This window comes from Galleria mellonella, unplaced genomic scaffold (genome assembly GCF_026898425.1).
Source record: "Galleria mellonella isolate WM207_F2 unplaced genomic scaffold, CSIRO_AGI_GalMel_v1 utg33, whole genome shotgun sequence".
Taxonomy (NCBI): Eukaryota; Metazoa; Arthropoda; class Insecta; order Lepidoptera; family Pyralidae; genus Galleria; species Galleria mellonella.
Window position 1 is genome coordinate 3,853,152 of NW_026442079.1, and position 19,618 is coordinate 3,872,769.

The 19,618-nt window shown below is 31.0% G+C and overlaps 1 protein-coding gene across 1 annotated transcript in view; it reads left to right on the forward strand.

Annotated features, from left to right (window-relative positions):
- Positions 1 to 19,618, forward strand: part of LOC113521205 (chondroadherin-like) — a 65,460-nt gene that overhangs the window by 5,410 nt on the left and 40,432 nt on the right. The window lies entirely within an intron of this gene.

Genomic DNA, 19,618 nt, shown 5'->3' on the forward strand with positions numbered 1-19,618 from the left:
AGTAACTACTTCTACCTGCCTACCCACTGAATTTAATTTCTTGGTGGTAATAAAATTATACCTGCTATAATTCAAATATTTGCGGTCAATAATATAAATAATTTGAATACAACAATAAATAGCATAAGTAAGTGTTGGTGTATCTGTTTCTCTCATTTTTCTGATATATTAAAATTATTATGCTAAACTATATAAAAAAAAAATATTATTTTTTAATATCACAATATTTAGTTCTAAGTACACAGCCATTTTTATATGGTAAACGGTTAAGTGGCGAACCTTATTGCATCCATGGTTCCCAACAGGAGTATGAACGGAATATAATTTAAAGATAAAATATGATAAGCAAAAGCAAATTTTATTAGTGTCTGAAGTATGTGTAATGAAATAGTATTTACTCTGTTATGTCCATAGTACTGCTCATGTCTATAGGCGACGGTTACCACTTTCCTTCAGGTGAGCCGTCAGCTTGTTTGCCATTCTAAGTTGTATAAAAAAAAAACTTCATTTTCGACTATTTTTTTATATCATTAAAAAGTATACGGCCCACCTGATGGTAAGCAGTTATCGTAGCTTATAAATATCTGCAATACCAGGGGTATTACGCGCATAAATAGCGCACATACTATAATAAATTTGTATACAATTTCGTTAGTATTCATGGATAAATATTGAACTTTTGTGTTACATTCAACAAATAGCATAAATAGATAGTCCTCAGTTCTTTCAATCGTACATGGGATTAGATTTAAGTAAACAACAAATAATTGAACTAAAATAATTGCAAATATTGTTAAATAATTTGATTCAAATTATAAAATAATAACAACAAAGTAATAAAAATTAAGTAATTAATATATATATATATATATATATATATATATATATATATATATATATATATATATATATATATATATATATATATATATATATATATTATTCTAATTATATAAATACTATATAATAATTTTAACTGGCAAGATTTAGCTATATTTTTAGATATTCGTAATAGTTCCATTGAAGGTTTAGGGAATGAAAAAATGGTATCTATATATAAAAATTTTGTTGTAATATAAATAACTTTTATAAGGCAATCGCTTATATTAAAAAGAAAATCCCCGAAATCCTGCTATAAAAATTACACTTAATATGTTTCTAATTTTAAAATATGCTGTTATATAGATAATATTTATAAGATAATCGATTTAAAAAAATCTCTGTAAATCGTGTCATAAATACTTTAATAAATTTCAATTTAAATAATTTTAATATTTGTATGAGATTCGTAAATGTTAGCACGTAATAGTTGATGGAATGTATAATTTTTGATATCCAATTCTGAATCACTATCACACAGGACCCTTACTGTATCGACCCTTCCAGGACCCTAAAACTGCCGATTAAAATACGAGGGGTTGTTTCATATCGAGGGTGGCATAAATATACGCATGTTTTTGTCTCTCAAATAAGCTACGCAGCTGCATTGAACTACTACTTTACTTTTTCATTTTATTTATGAGTATTATTTTGTATATATCTTTGATTTTGTATTTTCACCAAACTAGGTTTCCGTAACTATAGTATAGAAAAGTATTACTATGTATATATAGTGCATTACTGTAAAATTACATAAAAAGAATAAAAAGAGCGAGAGAGAGATAGGTATAGAGTAAAAGAGAGAGAGGACAGAGCCAATTAAAATGAAGGGTGTACCTACAGATTACGTTGTTTGCTTGCTACTATGTCATATTCATTTGGTATTTTTTATTTATTTTTTATCATATTATATTTATTATTTGGTAAATTATACAGTAATTGATAATAATAATAAAACTATATTCAATTGTATTTGACACAAGTTATTAATAATAAGATTATTTATAACATTACATTACGAAAAATAAACACAAAAAATGTTACATATTTTTCATTAAGCATTCAGAGTGTCATTTCATATAAATTCCTTTCATTTTATTATTATAAAAAAATTTAATACCTCATAGAGTATTTTCAATAGACATTCTTATTACAGATAGATATATTACATGAAAGCGATATTAAATTCCGAGTTAATTGTTTACCTTGTAACATCTTATAGGTTTCATTGTATCTTATATATACGTACCTACTACATTACACCAAAGTTAATTGGAGGAACCCTTGAAGAAATTTAAAGTAGATGTTGAGGCGTTTAATATTCGACCTCGTCTCGAATTAGGTAGAGATTTTTATATTCCATTCCACAAAAAGGTAAAAAGCGGCCCCGGGGATCACTCGTTTGTCATAACTTTCGAACCGTTTGACGTGGAGACACAAAATTTTAACCACAGCTGGATAAAAGTTAACTTGCAATAAAGTTCAAGGAAATCATAAATTTATTTATATGTACCTACGTATTAACGAGTATAAGTATAATGAATATATGTGTTCAAAGATTTTGTACCATATTAAATACAATTAAATTACTATGCTAGTCGTAAATATATTTCTGGTAGCCTAATTTCTATAACATCAACAACAATTACCTTCTTTATTATTTTTATTATTTTATTGTAAATAGTTGTAGTTAAAATTCATATTGTAGTCGAACAATTACTTTAAGAGATTGATTTGGGAAAGAGAATAAGAAGTGAAAGAAAGAGCTTTCATTACTTTGTTTAACATCGGAGGAGTAAAAAACTTATTTAGGTATACTGAAGGACGTGCTGTAGATATAAAGGAAAAACAGTTTCATTCACACAGTTTGTGCAAGGAATCCTAATAAAAAGTAAAGAAAAACATGGGTATGTTTCCCTCGTAATCCTTTTTTTATGGTGTCGTAATCAAACTAGGAGTTCATGTAATTTCATTATGTTCGTCTGTTTGTGTGGTGTGTTCTTATTGCTACATCTCACTATTTCATAAAATAAAAAAAAAAAAAAAAACGTTGTTTTATTAGCTGAGTATTGCAAAACTTATATTATTTGTCAACATACAGTTGAACTATAAAATGGTTTGAGTTTCGTTTATTATTGTTTTATTGGGAATAATAAATAAGCGGACGATCCACCGTATCAAAAGTGACACAGGGTGCTGATCATGAATCCAAGGACATCATAGACAAAATAGTATACCATTGACATAATTTTTTTCATCTGATTTACTTACAGAGTAATCTACAATTATTATTAATAAACAAAAATAAAATCAAACTCAACTTACTACTCGTATATATAGGTATACAAACAAATATATATAATATATAATATATAAAACAGTATTAAAAGTTATTTGTAGTTATAATACACAATTGTAATAACAACTGTATTAAATTTGTGTACAATATAACTTTTCTAAATATCCAATGAATATTAAGAGAAAATCTGGAATAAAACCCAACAACTATGATGACTAACATCCTGAATTGAATTCTACGTATTATTTAGTATTTGAATGGGAATCTACTACAAAATTTCTATTTACAAGAGTCGTTGAATTTACGGGCTCTTTAATTAGCGGAAGGTTTGAGTAGATTGAAATCTGTTGACAAGGATTTCTTATAATATTTATGGTTTATTTTTAAATCATAATTCAATTAAATTTCTTTTTGAGGATTCTCTGTAACACTACATACACATATTCTATCTAAGGAAAAAGACACGATAGGATATTTACTAGCATTTTTAAAGTTGAGTAATAGTACAAAAGAACTCCTATGTTGTTATACCCGATATTGTGCATCTGTCTTATATTATCAGCTTTATACGACGCGATATCAATTATATGACATTGATCCACATAATATAAACATATTAAAGAGATTATTAAAAAAAAATCATTTTCTTAGCATTTGATATCCCATTTGGAATATACTAGTCCAAGAAGGATATCATACGAGTATGAAGGGGCTTTATTTATACCTTTAAAACTATTTTTTAATTCTCTTCTTTACATAAGCTTTAAAATTAGAAATTTTGAATTATAAAGAAATAATTCCTAATATTAAGTGTCTATTTCATATACAAAGTATGATAAACTCATTATAATATTAGAGTTAAATGAATCTTATCTACAGATAAGGTTAATTTAACTCAAATATTATTTATTTAATGAAAATGGAAGCCAAGTTAGGCACATATTATTTTATGCACGGAACTTTCGTCGTGTGAGTTTAACTTAGTTTTTTTTTATTTGACTAAAATATTGGCAGGCGCGAGTTTTTGTATTAAACAGTTCCGTTTTAGAATAAAATGGAGCAATTTGGCTTTTAACTTTTTTCAGCGTGATCGGGACATATTTACTGATTGGGATAAAAAGAATATCTTTCTCCATATCTATATCCTTCTCCATACAATTTGAAATTAATTAATTAATTACCAATTACTATGAAATTTGGTATACATATTTAGTATGTGTATACCAAATTTCATAGTAATTGGTTAAGCCGTTAAAGCTCTAGAAGGTAATAAACAAACAAACTCACTTTCACATTTACAGTATTAGAAAGAATAAGTAAAGTAAGTATATTTAAGTATATTTGATATTATTAAAATGTTAATTTTATTTAACTATTGATAAATATTTTGTAATAATAATTACAATACGAATAAAGTGTGTGGGTAGCTGGAACATAATATGGAGAAAATTAGTATTATATAATTATGGAAATGCGATAATCCGAACATTGCAGTATAATTTTACATGGATGGATTAATATTTGATAGCTACATTGTCCTTATTAATTGTGCGTTGTTAAATAAGTAGGGCAGTTACTAATTCAATAAATAAATACGAGATATATCAATTTATTTTGGTCACATATTGCAATACTGATGTATTGCAATACTCGTATTCAGAATAGAAAAATATTCTTAAAAAGTTAAGTTGGATGGCCGAGACATATTTATGTTTACTTTAAGTATATAATTTTATTTTAATTATTGTTATTTATTATTACGTACATCAAGTTGTTATGTATTATTCATTTATTATATATTGTTTATATTTTTTAACTTTAATACACTATTTATTTCTATATTAATACTTTCCTAGGTAAGCATAATAGGAAACTGTAAATCTCATCTAGTCTATTAAATAAACAAATAAAATAAAAAAAGGTAAATCCATAATTCAAACGAGGTCTGTTGCCAACAGTTCTAGTTTGAGTGTAGAGAATATAGTAGTTTTTTTTTTTATATAGAATGACAAAGTTAAATCGAAACTAAAACTTAATCACGCATGCATTCTCTTTTCTGGACAGGAAAAGGTATGGCAGAGGATAAGTTAGTTATCGCCAGGTCAGTCACCTAAAACTACCACATGATACCATACCAGACAACGGTTCTGTTAACATAATTAGTTAATTAAAATGCACGCGTTGTATTAGCTTGCTTCCTACCATGCTAGATTCCAATATGTTTAGAGAAATGTAGTAAAATCGAGTATTGCATTTATGATATATCTTTGACGTAACAGTTTGAGGTATATAGCCGTGAACATAATTATATTTCAATATTTTATGAAAGATAAAAAGGATTGTACAGGAAGTAACATAGCCGTTTTTGATACGTTAGTGACTCGAGTTAAAAAAATAACATTGAAAATTGATAAGAGTTATTTTCAAATAATTGAAGACGAATGTACTTTAAACTATTGTTTTATTGTTAGCACCCACAAAATTTCATGACATATGTTATAGCGTTGTGGTTTACGAACGGACAGACATACTGTTATTTGATTATTTTATACTGGAACAAACAATGTCTTAAATTCTTCCTATTCAAAATAGACGTCATGATCCTCGTAGTTAAAATTCACTTTTTACCAACGGAGAGGCCAGTTGTATCTAAAAATTCGCTGGATCAAATTAGATAAAACATACAGTAATTTTTTATTTCAACTAATACCTACACTAATATTTATCATTAATATTTTTTAAATATGATACAGTCAGTTCCATTGGTAGTAATATATCGTGGTAAGTCGATCTCCACCTGGCCCCCACTGGAAACCATCGTGCTGCATTCCGGGTGTATTCATCACGATGGGCTAACTGACCTCTCTTTTCATTCTCGCCTACCATCCTTCACTGATACCCCGCCAGCATATACCGTTAGCACAGGCGGTTTTATAATTATATCATCCATTGAAAAAAAAAAATGGTATAGTCAGAAAATATTTATAAAATTTGCTGATGTAAGTCCATAATTATTTCAGAAATAATATCTGTGTTGGCTTTGTATGGGAAAAAGCTTTAGTATATACTTTTTCCTTTAATTGATTTTTTATTTTTTTGACTTTTGAACCTTTACAATTTTATAATAGGGTTGTTTGTTTGTTCTGACTATTAAGGCGCAGCCTTACTCTTAAGAACTCTTAAGCCTAAGTCTAGAAAGCTGAAAATTGGAACATAGGTTTATTTTATAAAGTATCCGTTAAGAAAGTACTTAAGAAAATTTATACTTAACAACATGATATTATGTGCACAAAGCCGCTAGTAGTAAGCCAACCGCTAGTAGCTTTTATAAAAAATAAGTATTTTTGTGTTGAAATCTTGGTTTATTTATTTTTGGTTTAAGTATTTAAACTTTTTTTGTATACGTATACAGACAGTGGTGAGATAAACCAACAAACAGAAGTCATCATCATAAGGATTCCTTTATGACTTTTTCGTACTAAACCTTAAAATTGACAGTCGAATTTAAAAATTCTGTAATAGAAATTGCCGCATGACATTAAGCTCGCCATTTGTACAAATTTTATTGTGCAATAAAAAATAAATAAATACAGAACACTAATTGTATGATATTATTAGTGCTTGGATTATACGTATAAATAGCAAACTCTACGGTGAGATTAGGTACGTATTAATTAAATTAATACCTAAGCTACATAGAATCGAGCGCTATCATCGATAATGCTTGTTAACTAAATTTCGCGTGGCTTGTTCTACGGAAGCAATTCACTTCAAACTAAGTAAATACCTGATGTATTGATACATATTTACTTACTAGAATTTCTGACAGGATTTACATATATTGAGTTGTACGTCGATAAATTTATTATGCGCTAGTTGTTACGATTACTAGATTACACACTAGTTATTAATACATAATTTCTTTGAATTTGATAAATACAGCTATAGTATTTCGTAGGTATATTTTGCCATGCAGATGACGTTATTAGGCAAGAGTTAACGGAGTTGCTTCTATTAGGAGATATTGGGATTACAAAAATCTATTACCGGGAAGTTAAATTATTTTAGGTGCCACGTACGTATTTTCCGTGTGGATTCAGAAGTAGGAATACCAATTAAATAAGCCACTTTTGAACAAAATATATACCAGATTTGAAGTTAGATCTTCAAGAATACAACTATGAAAACCGTATACAATTTGGTACAGTAATTTTTGCATGTTACCGGAGTAAACATATAGATATACCGACAAAAAAAAATCAAAAATGCTCTTATTAGGGCCTGTCACATAATTATTTTTTAAATATCTCCCATGTGCATACATATCTAGTTACAATTTTATTATATTAGTAAGATTTAAGTAGCAAATTCACTTCTTTCCTTTCTTTTATCAGGAACTCTGTATCCTATAATTTAAGACTTTACTGTACAATAAACTGTAAAACAGAAAACAAAAACACTTTCATTATCTTTTTAATTTACCTATTTCTATTAATATAATATTATAAATGTTATAATATTATATTAATAAGGTTAGGTGAATTATAATCACTCTGCAATCATTAGAAAGTAAATGAACATTGTTAAGTTATAAATTTTTATTGGCACACGCTACTTATACGAGTGACTTAATACAAAGCGTTTAAAGAAGTAAATCAGTCATTTCGCCCAGAAAAGAAAAATACACGAGAATCTCGAGAAGAAAAAGTCACAAGAAAAGATGATTAGATTGTTTGAAATAACGAACACATAGATATTTAGACATATAAATAATATTGTCGCTACTGTTATCTACCAACTAGTTACCACCTTTCTCTTCTTAATTGTATAGTATAGTATTATACCAGAAACCCTAAAAATAAGAGTATTTTTTGCCTTTGATGATTTTATGCTTAGTGTGCTTATTCTTAGAAAAATAAACTGGGATTACATATTCGTACCTCACAGGCGTGTAGTTACGATTACGTTATTGGAATTTCTTATAGAAAATATAAGTATATTGGATTTATGAATATCATTTTGAAGAAAAAACAAATTTCTTGTAGCGAATAATAATATTATGTACAGTGGTGGAAATACCAAATACCTGATTTTTGACATCTTACAGATAATATTATTTCTACTATCTATAGGTACAAACTATGACTACTACAGATATGTAAAATTCTTTTAAGTATGTATTATAACATGTTATAATAAAATAATAAAGGAGCTGAATAATTTCCCGTCGTTATCTTGAATCCATCATTATTCAGAATAAAAACATTAAATACTATTTTTTATGTACTTTGGTAAGTACTAGAGTACAAAAAGAAAACTCACTAGAAATAGCACAGTTCCGAAGTCTTTCCCGTGAAAGTTTTTCTCTAAATGAAATTGTACAACCTAAACAACGAAATGGATGGAAAAAGATCAAGTGTTTGTTAATTTACGATGGAGTACAAATAATAGTTAATTCAATGGTTAATTGTATTCACAGTAAATGGAGTCCTAACCTCTAACTTTTTACAGTGAGTTTAAGCCGTTAATGTAAATCTCTTATACTTACTCTATTACTTTCATATTTTGTTTCTCATCATTCATTGTCATATATATATATATATATATATATATATCATATAGTCGCTCAAATATTAGGAATAAGTAACAACGGCGTGGATTTTTAGGTGTGTAGGATTATAAAAAAAATATTTTTAAAATGGTCTTATGTGACCTTATGGTTATCTACCATTAACTTGCTTATATGCCTACTGTATATAGGAAAAAGCATTAATTGTATTGACATAAAGAGTGTCTTGGCAAATACATAGTTATAGCAGTTCGATCTTTAAGTACTTTGTTCCAATTTCCTTGATGCTACTTCCCTAGTTGTTTATCGAATGGAAAAATATAAACCCATTCCATTGTTTACCCAGTAGACGATTTTATATTTGTAGGTAGTATAGACTACTAAGTATGGAAATGAAATATAATATAAATCTTGTTAATCTATTTATAACAAAAAATATAATCTATGTACTTATAATGTACAAAAAAAAATTACATAAGAATGAGAGAAAGAGAAGAGATAGATCAATGCACAGACTAATAAATGGATGTTATTTTATTAAGTAGATAAGTATTAAACATTTTTACACATTTCTAATGGCACGAAATATACAATTACGCCAAGGAATAACCGGAAAGGAACTGCAGGAAATTGCGAGTATCTAAAATAACAGTAATTCTGCTTTACTAAGATCAAATAAGTAATATCGACTAACATTTTTGTCAACAAAAATCTTTAAACTAGTGAATGGTGTACCAGGAGAGCTGTTCATATATCTACGCACGACTACAGACATGTAATAATGTGGGTACGATTTCCCATTTGTAAAGAAAAGGGGGAATAAAAGAACCGTTCCGTAACCCACGTTGTGTTAATGCCCGCCGTGTGGGCCACTACACAAAGAGTAAGTACTGCTTACGTCGTTACATGATGTAAGACAATATAAAGTGATATTCAGAAAACCACTTTTACGCCTTGTTAAAATGGTTTGTTTCACGAAGGAAATAGTAGGATAATCGAGTAGACAGTGTAAATTGCTTTTGGAGCCACCTGATGACAGTACTCGGATCGTTCCATCTCAGCATCGTTAGGTCGCTCATTTAAGGGACGCATTGTCGAGAGTCATGTCGATATTACATTATATACACTTATACCATCTATTATATATAAAATAAATAATAACTACTTAGTCCCATGTATATAATTTTGGTGACGAGTTTACAAAGATGGTAGTTCTAATTTTAATAAACAATAAAAAGTATTTTTAAGCTAATGTGACATACCTGTTTTACCTATCTACATTTTACAATAATGTATAACTAGAAATTTATTTCTCAGCTTCGCTTGCGTTCTATTTTTCCTGTGACACACCTTACGAAAGACGTATTTTTATATGCATAGACTGGAAGCGAATTTCGAGATATCGCCTAAGGTACATCTTGGATACTTTAAAAAACGTCTAGACTAAATAATAGAACCAGCGTGCAAAATTTCAAGCTTCTAGCACCGTAGTTTTTAAAGTGTGCTCATAGATCACTTGGATATTTACATACTATATTTATAATCTCTGATTGGGAAGCACAATTAAAGCTTCGGAGGCGTTTTGTTCATCGTTACCGTTCTGGTGAAAGTGATTAGGTTTGAACATATTTCGTCGAGCATATTCAAATAACAAGGGACAGATTGGTAACCATTTTTAGGATTAAATACATAGGTTTATTAACGGCATGCCCTTATCGAAGAGTTGGTCTGTAATTTCAAACGGACATCCAAATCCTTAGTAACAATGTTATAATCTCATGTGATTTAGCTTTGAAGAGTTGTCCTTCTTAGAATCTTGATGATGTGATGAATTCAAGAACATAGTATGAAAGTTTAACAAAACACTGCAGTGTATTTTGCGAGACAGACAGACAAATAAAAATTCTAAAAGTCATCGATTTAGCTTCTACTGCTTCCATTAAAACCTCTAGCGTATATTTTTTAACTATATTATGCGTACACACATTGTCTAGTTACAATTTTAATATATTAGTAAGATTATGGACATCTATTTTAGTTCGATACAGAATGAGACTTTATACAAAAGTTATCTGCGTGGATATTTCAATCAAATTCTTGTTTTTAATACCAAGTAACTATACTTGTATGGCTGTGATTCGGTTTGTGGAATGCGATAATACCATTGAAACTAATAGGTACTTTTCAGAAATGGAAAAACATCATATATTATATAATGTTCATGTTTATATCTATAAATGACAACGAGTACCATCTCTCATAAGGTGAGCCACCAGCTTGTTTGCAATCCCAAAAATGTTTATTAAAGAGTATACTCGTAAATAAAATGAAGTACATTTTATTTCTTTTATAACAATGGGATTAAGAATATAATAATTATTGATAATTTTACTTAGCGATCCGTTCAACTGGGCCTCTAGACAAGTGGCAAGCGAATTCGTCGATGGAATCGACATCACTAGCGAGACCATAAGTTGGAATGAGTCACCCGACATTGCTATCTCATTCTATCTCACGGGCTCGCTAGCGATGTCAATTCCATCGACGAATTCGCTTGCCACTTGTCTAGAGGCCCAGATCTTTAATTGAATATATTTAGAGCTCTTTGTTAGTTGTCTCGGTCTCCTAATTTGAACGGTTGAAAGATTAATTTTGTTTGCAAGTTAGGTATATTGCCATTCAACGTATAAAATTATTTTGATTTATATATTTAGATGCATGTCTAAGTTATTTTTAATTTTACTTGTTCTGCGGAATATGTCTTTTAATTGTAATTAACATTTAAGTGGTCTTTTATATGAATGTGAAGCAGTAAATAACGCTTGTTGCGGCCTGTTGTCCTTCCAACCCTCGAGATTCAGTCGAGGGCCTTCCCAATCCGCTTACATTACAACGGGCAAACATGTGATAAAGTTAACATGTAGGTATGGGTCCGAAGTGAAATACTAAACCAGCTTAAAAGCTTCGCCTGAAGTTTATTGTCAAAACTAAAGAGAAGTCGAATGTTTCAGGATAATGTTTATGTAAAATCAGAAAGTTATACGGGTATGACCGTGATGGTACGTACTCTGTAAGTGCGATCTTCAGTTTAGTGTATATATATATATATATATATATATATATATATATATATATATATATATATATATATATATATATATATATATGTGTGTCTTTATTATCACTCATTCTGGATAATTATATAATGTTTAAAACAGAACTTCCCAAATTTCATTAAAAATATTTTATATAAGAATGCAAAATACAATAATGAAAAGGTTCTTCATATTAAAATTGCTATTTTTAATTTTGTGCAATCTATATATTTTTTGTATGTATTTTTCTTTATAGTAAAATCTTCTAAAACATCATATCAGCCTTTAATTATACACTGCTGAACATAAGTCTTCCCCTTGGGGAATATTGCCAGTAATTGCCACGCTTGGCAGATGAATTGGCAACGCAGCTAAACTTTGGAGATAAAAAAGCATCATAATATAAAGATTAATCACATCCGATAAAAGTAATTAATAGATAATTACTTTTAGCGGATATCTTTTATTATGATGTTTTTTTACTTATTTGCTGATTATTAAGAAGTTAATAGATAACTTCTTAATAATCAGCAAATATGTTACTGATGCCATAAAATTGTTACATATATGATTTAAAAGGGGGAAAATAACAGCTTTATAATGAAATTTGTAATAAAGAGCAGGTAGTTTAAAGATGCTTTGAATGTCTGTAAAGTTTGGTCTGTCTTTCAAAAGGCGCTTTGACTATTGTTATGGTACCAAACTTTGCTGGTACGTTTTTGTACAGTAATCTAAATAAATATATATAAGATATTTAAGCTTTCCAACGAGTAAAAAGATTAAACAGTATTATTATTTTATTGGTAGAGTTTTAGACGTTTCTGATATTATGTTATTTTAATATACACTACATACACAACAAGGCAGACTAGAGATCGAAATGTATAATCAGCAAATATATTTAGTTTTTATAGTTTATAAAAAGAACTTGGATTCAGTTGAAATATTGGTGGTGCTAAAATCTTTTCAGCTAAGTCGTATTGAATATTGGTATGCTGAAATGTTGAGGTGTATAATTATTCAATAAGATTACGTCGTCTATAAGAACAGAGAATTAGCATACGAAACCTAATCATTTTACTGAAAAGTGTAAAATAGGTTGACGCCATATTTTTGAAACACGTCATCGTTGTAGAAACATCAATGGTGAATATTAATATGAAATTCGCAGACAGTATAATAATTATGGCGAAATTCCTGGAAGACACGAACAACTACCAGAGGGAGACTTTGTATAAAAGTCGTTTGATTGGGCACCTCTGTCCCATTCGTGTTTCTACCTTGAAGCAGTTGTGTTTGCATGGCTGTGTTTCGGTTTGAAAAGTGGGATATGGTAGTGAATTTACAGGGTATAGAGAAATAATACTTGAGTCCTGAGGAATGGTAATGCATAGGGGGTATTATGGGTGAAAGGATATACGCTGTTATGTCCATGGTACTACTCATATCTATAGACGACGGTAACCACTTTCCATCAGGAGGGTCGTCAGCTTATTTGCCATTCATCTTTCATAAATTTATTAATGTGTCTTAATAAATAAACCTTTGAATAAACATGGACAAGACTAAAATTATATTAAACGTACATGTCACGTTTACACCGGTTGTGGGTAGCACACTATGGTTAAAGTTGTAGACGAGTATAATACTTGTTAGCAACTTGAGATAACTAGTCAAATTAAGAGAGTCCAACTTCGATTGAGAGGTTAACGAATCGAACTCAGGTGGTAGTGTTATGCTATATTTTTGCATTCAAAATGTCTCAAGATTCGGAGACAAAAGTTTACGAATGCAAGTTGTCATGATGGCGTACGGAACCCAAATAAGGCTACCTTACTTGTATAGAAGCTGCAAATTTTTCTGCGACCTATATATAGAAAAGACTCCACCAGATTGAGGAGTTATTGTGTTGCAAGGAGTCAGTGGGTAGATGCAGGTTGTTTGCATTAAATATTTCGTAAAGTTTACCTTAATATAGCCGTTTTTTATCGCCGTGTAGGTCCCGGGATAGAATACTTCTTCCATTCCCGTAGGTGTAAGAGGCGACTAAGGAAGGTGGTGGAAGAATGGGCATCAGTGTTCTTCTTAAAACATCGCCAAAAGTAAAGCTGCGGTTTCTAACCTGCTTGCCAAGCGTGGCAACTACTGACAAAACCCCCTTTATGGAGGAGGCTATGTCTAGTAGTGGACAGTTGATGGCTGGTACAACAAGGCGATTTCTGACTAAACAGCTGTGGCGCATTACTGATTTATTGCCCTTGATTTTTTTAAACACCTGTATATTTTCTACAGTATGTAGCTTGGAGCACTAAATTTGCAATTACATTTCTGGAATGAAGAAATAATATCTTAAGAAACGTTGTAATTTTTTTATGTAATATAGAATAGCACACAAGCTAACGGCCCATTTGACGGAAAGTGGTAACCGTCACCTATGATATCCTTCATGCGTTGCCATTTTTATGGACAAGGTATTACGCCTCTGTATCCTGTAATTTCACTGGCATATCCTTCTCTTAAAATTGAAACACAATCATGCAAATATAACTGCTTCACGACAGAGACAAGATTGGGATAGAGATATCCAATCAGACGACTTTTGTACAAAGTCTTTCTCTAAAAAATTAAACAAATAAAATTTTGGTGTTTAACTAAATATTCTACATATATTATTTACTTTTAGCCTCGTACCCTTAAGATTATCTTCTTTAACTCTTATATTTCAGTCTAAAGGACTGAAATATATGCGTTAAAGATATTTTGACCTTCAAAACTTGTGCGGTATGTTAAGATATCAAGGCTGTTTGATCAGATTACACAAGTTTTGCAGGTCAAGATAACAATAAATAAATTTACAAATTTTAAGTAACCCCCGAAACACTTGTATACATCATTTTAAATTGTAGCTAAGAACCATCTTAATCATATCATGCTTTCAAACAAAAAAAACTGCATCATAGACGGTACATTCGTTTAAACAGACACATAGACATGTCAAACTTATAACACCTCTTTTTTGCGTCGGAGGTTAAAAGAAAGATAAAAAGGCCTGCCTAAAGGACAAGATAGTAAAAGAAGAGTTTTATATCGACGCTTTTACTCGAGGCGGATGTTATCATAAATGCAAGGCCACACACATACATACGTTATTACCACATACACCCGAAACTCTAACGTTATTTTATTTCACCCTGGATACTTCGTTTACGTTACGATAGATATGCTCTTAAACAGATTATGACTTGGTACGTAGATGTGATTGAAAGAGGGTATTGCATTTCACTTATCATTTCTGGGGACAATGGCTGCGTAAGTACCTGCAAACGCTTCAATCGAAGGTATCGAACAACAAGACGTTAACAGTTGGCGAAGGCAATGAGGAGAGCGAGGATGCCTGCTTCGTAGTTTCCGGTGTCTAGGAAGGATAGTTAAGGCCTATCTAGGCTCAGACTTAGAGCGACTCTCGACATAAGCGATTCTATAAGCGCGTCCTAATTGAAGGCCGAGATTCGGCCAGTCGGCACTGGTTGTTAGTATTATGTGTTCCACTATAAACAGATATTTTGTGCGTTTTTGTCGTATCAAATATGTTCTCCACTTATGTTGAGAGATATCATTATTTAGTGTCATTTCTTTTCAGTTGTTTGTAATAATTTTGTAGATTGTTGGTCTTGTTATCTACAAGTAGGTTGTTGTTTCTAGCAATTGAGCACTTAAGGATTGGCACTCTCTAGCAAGAACCTTTGAATCTTTCCAATTCCAGGTCTAGCATAATCTTTTTTTAATGAATGATAAAGGAATGGCAACCCCGTTTGCGCTAACGGTATACATTGGCGAGCCAACAGTGAGGGATGAGCGGTGAAAATGGAAACGCAGGTCAGATAGCCCGTCGTGATGAATACACCTGGGATTCAACATGACGGTTTCCAAGGAGGCCATGTGAAGGTTGACCTCACAAGGTATATTACTAGCAATGGGCCTGGTAGTCCGCTTTACTAACAACGCCCTCCCTCCGGTCTAGCATAATTAGTAGATTGTATCCTGTTTCATTATTATCCAGCCGTGTCTTTCTAATATAATTATGCAATTAATAAAGGTCTCTACGTCTTCGTCACTTTATACAATGAAGAAGTTATATTATCTCCCAATTCAGGAAACGCATGTAGACATCGCTTTTTAAGTTACACTATTGATTTATGATTATAAATTACGATATAATATAATTATAATTGAGCTATTTTTCATTAAAACTATGTATAGATTCTCATTGCACATATTTCCTAGTTAAATTTCACGAAAAATCATAAATACGGTCTTTTCTAACCTTATCATCTACAAATTTAATGACGATAGGTAAATGGATAAAGTCCTTGGAAACTTATTACTATACCAGTATGTTACTAATTTATTCAATTTCAATTTAATTCGACACTGTATGGGAGGTTAGGTAAGAGCGTGCCCTTTGATCTCTAAATATAACTTTAATAGAGAATCAATGTTTCAAGTAGTGCTACTTGAAGGACAGGCGTGTGTAGTTATACAATACGATACTAATAGATAATGACCATCTGTATCAAGTTGCTTAGGTCAATTGTGGTTAATATTATAGTAATTAATATAAGCTTGACATTTAAAAATAATTATGGCTATTCGTTATACCTACTAAATATTTGTCAACTTTTAAGGCCTTTGAAGACCCAAACGTGGATTAACATAAATCTAGCTCAAGGCCATTTTTTATAAAAGGGTGAGGACGGTTAACCTATTATGGCGGTAGCAGAGAAATCGAAAGTCAAATCCGGTCCGCAATATCCTTTATGATCTTCTTAATGTTAATTTTATATGAGAACCGATTTATGTCATTTTTGTAAGTAGTGTACAGATGAATAATGCATTTTCTGTGTTTCATGTAATGCAAGTATGTCGTTCCACTGAATGAGGATAGTGTATATTCGTATAATAAAAATAATATTACCTGTTTAATATTGTTGTCGTTTCTATGATTATGTTGATATTATAATGGCGAGATTTTAGGTTAATACCATACATTGAATATTTTATTTAAAAATTCATTCTCTGCGGTAATAATTATATAAAAATAATTATTATTTAACAAATTATTATGGCAGGTAAATGAAGTAAAGACTCCATTTTTTATGGAGTTTTTAAGGAAAATTAGATTAAACTGCAAATAGATTAACATGTACATCATTCAGGAAGTTGAAATTAACACCTACGCATGTAAAGTTAATAAGAACAACGTACCTATTGGATGAGACGATGAACCAAACGTCGAACAGTAATTTTAATGATCGAATGAAAGAAAATATGTACAGATAAACAGCGGATATCAGTACAACATATATATACTGTAGATGTATACTATATTATAAAGTAAAAACTCTTGACTGATTGGCTGGAAATTACTAAAGATATACGAGTAATTCTGAAATTTTGATAGGTTTCTTTTATGATCTACTCAAATATTAAGAAAGAATTTTTCGAAATTCGTGTAAATATAAGGGTGAAAGTTTGTATGCAATTTTTTTAATTGATTGATATATATTTAGAATTTACCATTTCGAAATTCAACCTCACATGTTAAAAAAGTGATGAAGTAAAGAGAAATGTCCTGGTTAACCCATCAATGCACAGCCAAAATTACTAGAGCAAGCCAAACCAAACCAAATTTAGATAGTAGGTTCCTTTTATAATTTACACAAGTAATAAGAAAGGATTAAAGATTTTTCGAAATTTGACCCCTGGTCTGGACTCAGGTGAAGTTGGTGCAGCAGCAATAATCTATCGGCCAACAGGGCAACCTATCCTTAAAAAAGGTGAAACTGCCGTACCAACACAGTGTTTACGGCTGAGCTCACTGTCATCAAAATCGGTATTCAGTGGCTTGAAGACATGAAAGTTTCGGATGCTAGTATCACCATACTATCAGATAGTCGCTCAGTCCTTATGGCATTGCAACAACGCAGCAATAGGGAGCCGACGGTCAATAGTATTCATAGAGCCATATACACATCCTCCAACCACATTTCGTCTGGGTCAAGGCTCATGTGGGAATTATCGGGAATGAATAAGCAGATGAAGCGGCTAGAACGGCGGCCACTCTAAAAGTGGCTTCCCAAAAGAATTCGTTCCCGATATTCTACGCTCGTTACTGCATCAGAAAAGACACATATAGTGCTTCCAACAACGAGTATGTGGCTGAGACTTCTTCTTCATTAATTAGCAGTTGGCTTCCCACACTTGATAGTATTGCCGCTTATAGAAAGGCTATCCCAATATCATTCGCCATGACTCAGATAATAACCGGGCATTCCTTTACGAAGCAATATCTACATTGATTCCGCATTACCGATAACAATACGTGCCCTTGCGACAACAACTCAATCCAGATCATCCAGTACCTGTTGCGTGATTGTCCTATATTTGCTAAACAGCGGCACAACCATGTAAGCCGCTGCACTATGCTTAGAATCGCACCATACTAGTTAGATGATATCATCTCCAAGGAGTCTGTTGTTGATTCGTTTGTTGATTTCTGTACATACATTGTAAATAGGTTAAAAGTCATCAATAATACATAGGTTTAGACAGTCCATTGTATAAATCCATATACATCTTTTTACACATTTCATTTACCATATTTCGGTCATGATCATCATAAATATAATCAATTAAAAGAAAATGGAATATAAGTGATATATTTAAGTTTTACCGTATCTAAAATTATAACTATATAATACGAGTGTATAAAAAAAGTATAACAGAAAATAATAAAAGAAAAATTATAATAGTACGTATCGATATACGAAAAATTATAATATTTGGTATCATAAAAATATAATAAAATACTAATAACCCAGCAGCTGTACATGCATCATTATGTTTGTCATTGTACATAATTCTGCTTTATTTCACAGCAGGTTATGATGGACGCGTGGCCGCAACAATGCCCGGGACGGTCGTGTGCCCGGTACTCGACCATTCTTTTACCTCTTCGCAGTCTCTACCCGCTTTATTCTTCTGCCGCTCTCTATAAGCCATTTTTAATCATTTTTACACAGTGTAATGCAACTACATGATTAATGTGGTTTCATAGGTGCTCTGTGTCATCTCTTACGGCCGGTGATCGGTCGTCCCTCGAATTGGGGGCCCATAGACAGCAGAAGTCGCCAGTTCGGGGGCCGACCACATACTCATTTTTTGCTGTACCCGGCCGTTCATTTACTTTCCTAATGATCCTCAAATATTGCATCTAAATTGCGCCCACCATGTACCCTCTTGTATAGGCATTTCGTCACCCGTATCCAATAGCGAGGACGGGATGCCTTAAATACTGTACCGCACACCATTAAAAAAAAGACCCCTGAGAGTGTTATAGGAGCGGAAGTTTGTACGATAAAGTACATTTTTTTAATCGATTTACTTGAAATTATACCTCTCTTATATAAAAATAATATTTGTTTCAGTATTTCTCAAAATTTAACCCTTAACTGTATTTAATAAAGAATGATGTCATTTTTAACCCACATTTCGTCGGTGAAAATGTTCAATTTTGTCGATAAAATGCTTCTCCCTTCATAAGATGCTAACGAATTCAATTTCAGCCTGCATATAAAAAAATAAAAAGATAACACTGCTATAGCTAAAACAGCTAGATGTTTAAGGTTTTTTAAATAAATGATATGGTTTTACTTCTTGCTTCATTCTACGAATACTACTACTATAAATGAGTAAGTTGGTGAAGTATTGTAGTGT